The following is a 9,167-nucleotide window of genomic DNA, read 5'->3' as shown; positions in this document are numbered from 1 at the left end:
ACATCCTGACAACAATAACACATGGTAAACTGAATTACTGTTCCTGAATACTCGCATCCTAGGGGAGGATTATATTTCCCTATGCAACTGATGCCAGGCCAGCCCATAAGATTTCCTCTGGCCCAGGAAGTGTAAGCAGAAGTGACATGTGTTGTTTCCAGACAGTTGCTTTTAGACTCAGAAATGGCTTGCCATTTCTTCTTTTTCTCAACCCTGAGATTGGCAGTGTTCCAGATAGAGGCTGTGCCATCATCCTGAGTTCCAGGGTAAAAGCAATTTGAGCCAAGCTGTACTGACTTGCAATGAACATGAAGTATAATGAGAACTAAGTCTTTGTGTTGCAAGCCATTGTGACTTGGGGACCATTTGTTCCTGCAGCATAACTTAGTCTTTGCTGACTTGCAGAGCCTACAGGATCCATAGCACTGCAGGATCCATAGCACTGGAAATGAGAAGAGAGCATTTCTGGTCACCAGGAGGAAACTGCAGGCTTTAAAGCATGGCAGTGAAACCATATTATAGGAAGTACCAGGATAACTCCTAAAAGCTCAGGAGCCAATTTAAATATGAGAATTGCCTGGAGAGAGCAGAGTGTAAGAAATCCCCTGGATTAGCAAGTATATTATTAATTTTTACTCCAACTGAAAATGCAATGACCTGATGATGTCTGGTAACACAAAGGTTACATTAATGAAAGGATTTGAGGGGATTTTGAAATTTTGTTTTTCAACTAGGTTCTAAGCCAAAGGGTAAAGTGAGGATTAGGCAGACTTAATTGAGAAAGAAGATCAAATGAAGACAGATTCACACATACTAGTAACTAGCTAAAACCACTATTGGTTTTGGATATCGTCTTTGAATGTAGGACTCAGGATACAGTGCTTACTGCTGACCCGGATGATCGGCCCCTGGGTGTCACCCCTTTTTACATACTGTTTCTGTCTCCATTATAAAGCCAGTTCCAGCTCCCACTGAAATAAATTCTCCAGTGTAGCCTTGCTTTGCTTTCTGAAGCTCCCTTTTTGGGGATGAGAAATCTGCCCCCGAACCTTTGCTTGGGGGCATGGTCCTTGTTTGCCCCAGCACAGATTTCCAATCTGCTATCTGCCCGCCTCCTGGGTTCTGAGTCTCCCACATCGGACTCCCTTCCATGCTCACTGCTCACTTTTGAAGACATCAGTAGCATCTTGGAATCTTCTGGATTCCTCCCATTTTTTTTTTTGCTGGCCCTTTGCCTGGAATAAAATAGAGATTGTTGGGACCCTAGGTCACCATTCTTTACTTGCCAACCTAATACTCTGCATTTGCCTCAATGTTCCTTCAGGCTACCCTGTGCTAGGCCTGCCTGAATAACTCCTGTGTCCAGCTCTTCTCCCCTGCGTCCAAGCTGTGTTCAAAACATGTGGGCATGTCCCAAATCAGAGTGACAGCTGTTGTGAACGAAAAGGAGATTCCACCTTCAAAATGGTCTCCACTATTTTCATGGGTGATCCAAACCAACAGGAAAGAATCCACCAGGAAGGTTTCGTAGGCAATCTCAAAAAAGGAATTATGTGACTCCAAGATGGGGGAAATCTAGGCTGGCAGGTGTCTGTAAGAAACGGGCCTGGGGTGTGGTCTGTCCGTCTGTTGCAGCTGCTAAACAAGCTTTCGAAGGAAAGGAGGTATTAGTCCTCCCCTAAATTGTCTTTGCTTGTCTATATCTGGAAGAGGTTGTGGGCTGTGGCTTCTCAGGTTGAAGCTGGTCAGGGGGGCTAAATTAGAACTTTAACTTGAGCAATGTAATGAAGTTCACATGAAGTTGGAGGGACTATTGTAGATAAAAGGAGACAAAACAGTCATGAAAGCCAAATGCAATGTAAGATCCTTTATTTGATTCTAGAATTTAAAAAAAAAAGAAAGCTAAAAAGGCATTCTTTGAGTTATAGGGAAATTTCTTATGGTTTGTATATGACATACTATTAAATTGCAGTTAATTTTCTTAAGTGAGATAATAATATTGTAGTTTTGAGAACAGTGTTCTTTTCCTTAGGAGATATATGTTGTCATGCAAGATAATTAAGCATGATGTTTTTAATTTACTTTAAAGTGGCTCAAAAATAAGATCTATCTATCTATCTATCTATCTATCTATCTATCTATCTATAAAACCCTAATATGCAAGTAGACCAAACAGTAGAGCAACCAGTCACTATGACATGCACTGACCACCAGGGGGTGCGTGCATAACACGGTGGGTGTTGGCAGCAGGCGGCAGAGCATGGAACGTGGCAGGCGTTGGCTGCGGTGGGATGGTGGAGCAGGTGAGCAGGGGCTGTTTGGCGTGTCAGCACAGCCAAAGGTTCGGTGAACCTGAGGGGGGGCGGCGAAGGATGTAGAAAAGACAGACAAAGAGAATAAGCTGGGTCTAGATCAGGGGTGGGCAAACTTTTTGACTCGAGGGCCACAATGGGTTCTTAAACTGCACCGCAGGGCCAGAACAAAAGCATGGATGGAGTGTTTGTGTGAACTAATATAAATTCAAAGTAAACATCATTACATAAAAGGGTACGGTCTTTTTTTTCAATAGTTTTATTCATTTCAAATGGGCCGGATCTGGCCCACGGGCCATAGTTTGCCCACGGCTGGTCTAGGTGGATCTTCCTGTGCCTGGCTGAGGCCACAGAGAGAGATCCAGACAGCAAGCTGTGCCTTTATTTTATAGCCAGAGGTAAACAAGGTAGTGGTCACCATAGTTACAATGTTCTTGTGAGTTTCACTTGTTTTGGCAGCACTTGCTGCATCTCCCTCAGCCCATTAGCTACCCAGATAAGATCTAGGGAGCCAAAAGGTCAAGCCTAATTATACTAAGAGGGCTATGCCCTCTAAGCTGGGACTTGTTTGTGGCTTTGCCAACAGGCCAGTCTGAGGCTTAACCCTATAGCCCAGCCGTGGGCAAACTATGGCCCGCGGGCCGGGTTCGGCCCATTTGAAATGAATAAAACTAAAAAAAAAAAAAAGACCGTACCCTTTTATGTAATGATGTTTACTTTGAATTTATATTAGTTCACACAAACACTCCATCCATGCTTTTGTTCTGGCCCTCCGGTCCAGTTTAAGAACCCATTGTGGCCCTCGAGTCAAAAAGTTTGCCCACCCCTGCTATAGCCACTCCCTACAGCTGTCATCAGGGTGAGCCTCTGGTGTTACTGAAAATTCTTTGCTCCCACATGCCACGGTACCAGCGCTCACACCTGCTGCCAATGCCAGCACCGCTTGCACCTGCTACTGGCGCTGTAGCTGCCACTTGCACCCACTGCCAGTCCCGATTGCTCAGTGCCATCAGCGGGTGCAAGTGGCGGCTGCTGGCCCCGATTACCCCTGATGGCTTCTCCACCTCCCCCTTCCCCTGAGGGGTGATCGGGGCAGCAGCCACCACTTGTGCCTGCTGGCGCTGGCCCCAATTGCTTCATGCCATCAGTGGGTGCAAGTGAGGCAGGTGCCATCAACACATGGGAGCAGTGGTGGCGGGAGTGGGGTTGCTGGCAGACAGGGGACTGGGGGCTGTGGCAGGAGGGGCTGGGCAGCAGTGCGGAGGATGGGCCAAGACCCGCCCCTGTGCCCACTGCAGTTCCTTTCAAGGTGCACGAATTTGTGCACTGAGCCCCTAGTGTATATATAAGATAGAATAGATAGATAGATAGATAGATAGATAGATAGATAGATAGAATCTAGGTAAGGGTATATAGGTACTTAGTGTGTTAGTTTTCCAACTTTCTATAGGTCTGAAATTTTTAAAGAGGAAATTTTATGGTGACAAACCATTCAGAGAAGAGGCAATTATACAAGGAACTGTTGTAGAGGAAAAGGATCGGACTTACTCAGAATTCCTACAGAGAGCAGAGGTAGGATCTAGTCATGGGAGAGACCAGAAAATAGATTTTGGCTAAAACTAAAGAAAACTGTGTAATAAGACCTCACATCGTGGCTAGAGCTGGCTCTAGTAGCAGAGAGAAGACATACTTTTAAAAGCGAGAATGTGTTTGTCACCTAATATGATCTTTGGATTTTTACTACCTGAGAATGATGAGCAAAATTATGGGGGCTGCTTGAATTTTAACCCAAGAGCAAGGGAAGCATATCCCCACTTAATAAAAGTTTTTAAAAAATCAGTAAAGAGTAAAAAAAAAAATGTTAAAAAGGGCTTGTTCAAAAATACTGAAAGAAACCTGTCTAACCTTTACACACAGTAGATTATAGAACCAGTGGTGTGAGAGATGACTCAATGTGGGGCATAGATATTGCACCTCATCCTTACTAGCAGCTCAGAATGTTCTATATACCTCATTTTCACTCTATGTCTCTGAACCTCTCACGTCTGTGGGGACTCTGACTCGCTCATGTATGTGGTGTTCCCAGTTACATCTGTATATAATTAAATATGGTCATTTTCTCTTGTTAATCTATCTCATGTCTATTTGATTACTAGACCAGCTGGAAGAACCTAGAAGGGGAAACTTTCTTCCTCCCCCACAATACCCATTCATCTGTCAAAACTGAAAGGGAAATATTACTCAAGAGAGTGTTCAAAGGCACATGTCTAAATAAATGCAACATAATACAAGTGAAAAATGGCTCAGTCCTAAATATCCTAAGTGTTCAGGAAACATGTACATTTAAAAACTGATTGCTTTTTTTTTTTTTACTTCTCTATGTACCATATTCATCACTGATTTCCTTGATGAAGAGTTTAGCAAATGCAGAAATCGAATCTTAATTTTTGAATGCTTTGATTGCTTCTAATTGCCTTTTGTTTTTTGTGTGTGTGCCTCAGTTTAATACCACAGAAAGCTTTTGAATCATTTAGCTCTGGAAACATAAGCCCGTCACTTAATCACATAATGAATGAATCACTGGCATTCAGGCAAGCCAGAAAACCTGACCTGGAAGTGTCTTTCTGAGGCTCAACACTGGGAGAGTCATCTGTATTCAGCAGCTCAAAACATTTCTCATCCTCGTGGAAATTCTTAGGATGCCCTCACAGCCAGGCATTTCCAGCCTGGCATAGAAACTCATTGCCTCATCCACAACTGAACATTCTGGAGAATGGAAGAAGCTTTTTGTTATATTCCCTTTCTGAAAAATAAGGGACTCTCAAATGCCTCGTATTGCCAATCTTCTCTCCTGCCTCTCCCCACACCTGGCAAGGGGAACAATATAATGCAAAGGTAATTTTAAAATGACGTGTACTGGAGATTCTGGTTAGCTGTTAGCTTAAGAACACAAACTTCAGAATTAGACCTGGATTTAAATCCAGACTCTTTACTTTCAGTTTCACGCCCTGGGGAAAATTATTTACTCTCTCCGAGCCTCCATTTCTTCATCAACAGAAGGGAGGAAATAATTTCTACCTCAAATGATTGTTATAAGAATCAAAGAAGCCGAAGCCGGTTTGGCTCAGTAGATGGAGCGTTGTTGCTATTGTAGTTACTGTTTCTAAGTTCTGTCTGCTAATTATTCTGCACTCCCAATAATCAATGAAATCTTTGTATCTTATCAGTGGAAGGGAGTTTAAAATTTTTGTCTCCCAATTCACTTAATTTACAGATAAAGAAATTTAAGTCAAGAGGTCACTGACTGTCCAAGGTCATATGGAATGACTGGCACAAAATGGCCAAGAATTATAGTCTCTTGATTTTCAGACCAGAGTTCCTTCTGCTCAAAATGTTGGTTGCTCTTCAACACGTGAAGAAATCTTTTTCTTACTTTCCTATTTTTCTGATCATTTACACGTTTACTTCTTGCTTGCCAGCGTGTGAACTTTAGGCTAAACAATATACTCATGTGAAAAAAAATGTGAACAGTGCAAAATAATGAAAAGGTGAAAAACCCATGTGGAAGAAAAAATAGTACAGAACAATTAGAAATTCATATGCAAAGAAATATTGTAGAATAATGACTTTATGATGAATAATGAGAAACAGTTTTCTTTCTAATTTTCTCAATGACTTTTTTTCAGGAAAAAGGATGTTTGATGGAAAATCTAATATATACTCTTCATACATGTAGTGTATCTGTGTCTATATTACAAAAATTTACATAAGTTTTTCTTTCTTTCTTTCTAAATATTTCAGGTAAATAAGAATAAAGTTTTGGGAGAGGAAAAGGAAGAGAGAGACCTGGTGCTGCTTTTGCCCCGTGACAGGAGGGAGTTTACCAGGAATCAGAAGACGGGTGCCTCTCTGCTGGGCCATGGGCACAGCCAGAAGAACTTCCACTAAAGCTCAAAGCAGAAGAGGGATTAAGTAAGTGATCCTTGCTGAGAGCGAAGACATTACACTGGGAGTTGAGGAGAGGCACTCCTCTCTTGTGCTATTTCAGCATTACCTCAGTCTGTGCTCTTGGGCCTCTAGCCTCTTGTCTTGAGTGTCACAGACCACCCCTGACGTGCCAGGGCATAGCCCAGGGAGCCTACTGGACACATGAGAACTGTAATAGCACTGCTATGCTTACTTTTATTCCTGTTTATGTAAGCAGAACGTGCTTACGACAATTAATACAAGTAATGTGAAACTGCTAGAGTAAAAAACCAAGTTTTCTTGCTTTTTTCACTTGACCATATGTCTTGGAATTCTTGTCATAATAAATGTAAATCATCATATAGTATTCCACCATATAAATGTATCATATTTAAGTTAACCATTCTCTAATTGAAGGAAATTGCTGCCCCTTTTCAATTTTTCTTTATTATAAATGCAGCGGAAATGACTATCCATGTTTACTTATTTTATGAGCATGTGTGGATATTTTAGAAGAATAGATTCTTAGAAGTGGAGTTCAGAACTCCAAGGATATGCTTATTTTAAATTTTGATAGATATTTTTAAGTTATCATAAAAAAAGTTGTGCCAACTTACAATCTTATGAACTATATATGAAATCACCCATTTCTACCTGAGAATGCTGGTGTCAGTCTATTTGATTTTTAACAAGTTGATTGTTTACAAAGTGTAACTCATTAGTTGTTTTGCATTTCCTTTATTATTTTTAAGATTAAACATCTTTTAAAATTTTATCATTCTTTTTGTGTGTGTGAATTATCTCTCTCTGTTTTTTTAAAAAAAAGTATGTTTTTATTGATTTTTAGAGAAAGAGGGAGAGATAAAGAGAGAGAAACATCAATGAGAGAGAAACTTCATCCATTAACTGCCTTCTGGATCCCCTTACTGGGGATTGAGACACAATCACCAGAAGTAGAACCGGTGACCCCTTGGTTTCTGGGTAGATGCTCAAACATTAAGCCACACTAGCCAGGCTATCTCTTCATTTCTTTTACCCAGTTTTACAATTTGTATCTTTTTAATAATTTTAGGAACTTTGAGTACTTTGTTTTACATATTTTGTAAAGGATTTCACTAGGATCTTTTATTTTGGTGTCTGTTGACATATAAATCTTTATGGTGGTTGTTTTTTTGAAGTAAGACCTTTTTATTAATGTCTCCTTGAATTTGTCTTTCTTAGGAAGGCCTTCACGACCCACTCCAAAATTATAAAAATTGTGTATCATATTTTACTGTAGTTCTTTCTGACGGGCTTTTTTAAACATTAGTGTTTATAATTTAATCCATTTGGATTTTTGTATGTATGATATGTTACTGGCATTTGAGTTTCTTTTTCAGAAGGATTTCCAACCCTCTCAATATAATTTTTGAATAGTCTGTTCTTTTTACTCTGTTTGGAAATGCTCCCTTTTTATTGTCTTAATGTCCCTTTGTTCCTGAACTGGTTTTTTGGTTTTTTTTTTCAGTTCCATTTGTCCGTGTCTTTACTCTGAAACAATACAACCTTATCTAACATAAACTTAATATACTTGATAACTGAAATGTCAGGTTCTTCTTTATTGTTCTTCTTTTATTCTTTTTTTTTTTTTTTCGTTTAGCTGTGTTTATTATAGCATCTAATAGATTCTTTTTTTTTATTGCTTAAAGTATTACAAAGGGCTTCTTTTATTCTTAATGTTATTGTTCTTGTGCATTTTCTCTTCCATGTGAATTCTAAAATTAGCTTATCAAGTTTGATAAACCTGAATTTATGAATTAATTTGGAAAGTTGACATCATTAGAATATCAAGTCTTTCATCCAGAAACATGCATACTTTCTATCTATTCAGATCCTTTTTAATATATCATCAATATAATGTTATAGTTTCTTCACGTGGACCTTACATTGTTCTTGTTGGTTTACCCATAGGGGATGTTTTTAAAGCTATGTTGCCATTGGGAATGGGCTCTTTAGATTTTGTTTTCCTACAGAGAAAAGGATCTGAGGGGAAAGAAGCAGGAGTTGAAAAAATAGGAGAGAGATGAAAAAGAGGAAGAGAAACTGAAAAGGTAAGTTGAGGCGATACAGAAGGAAGACAGGAGAAATTGTAGGTTTTATTGAATAACAGTAGGTCCTCAACGTTGTTTCATTATTATGTCTATGATATTTAAAAAAAATCGGTTCCCTGCCAGGGCCACTTCTCCCCATGTCTGCATAGGTTTTCTCCAGATACTCCAGTTTCCTTCCACATCCCAAAGATGTGTGCATGAAGTTCATTGCCGTATCTACGTTGTCCCAGTTTGAGTAAGTGCAGGTGTGGGTGTGATGGAAGGATGTCCTGTCCAGGGTGGGTTTCCACCTTGCGCCCTGAGTTGCCAGAAGAGGGTGGCCATCCAAGACCCTGAACTGGAATAAGTAGATTGGAAAATCATTATCTTCCTTGTTTTTATTAATCTTTCATGAATGTCTATATAGCTCACATTTACTTCAGTGTTTAACATTAGAAGTGTTTTGGGTCTTTATTTAGAAGTTTGGTGATGTTTTTGTGACTAGCAATACACATTAGGAACTTAACTCTTGTTTATATCCATTTGCCTACACTAAAATTGGTTTCCTTTACCAATTTTAATGTTATTTTCTTAAAGTCGTAGTTTCCAGTAACCTACCCACAATGTTAAATGAGGACTTTACCTGTAATGTGACATGGCCTGTGGTAGAGGCATTCTCAAGCACCGAATCTTGCATTCTTCTGACAGGTGGCTCATTTGAGAAAACTGACGTGTACAAAGGTCAGCAAGGGAGCATGGAACAGGAAATGGAAAGGGAACAGGTTTGGAGTGAGATCTGGGAACCCATCCCAGATTTCAC

The sequence above is a fragment of the Myotis nattereri genome (genome assembly GCF_964212035.1).
Source record: "Myotis nattereri genome assembly, chromosome: 12".
Lineage (NCBI taxonomy): Eukaryota > Metazoa > Chordata > Mammalia > Chiroptera > Vespertilionidae > Myotis > Myotis nattereri.
Note: the sequence above shows the minus strand (reverse complement) of the source record.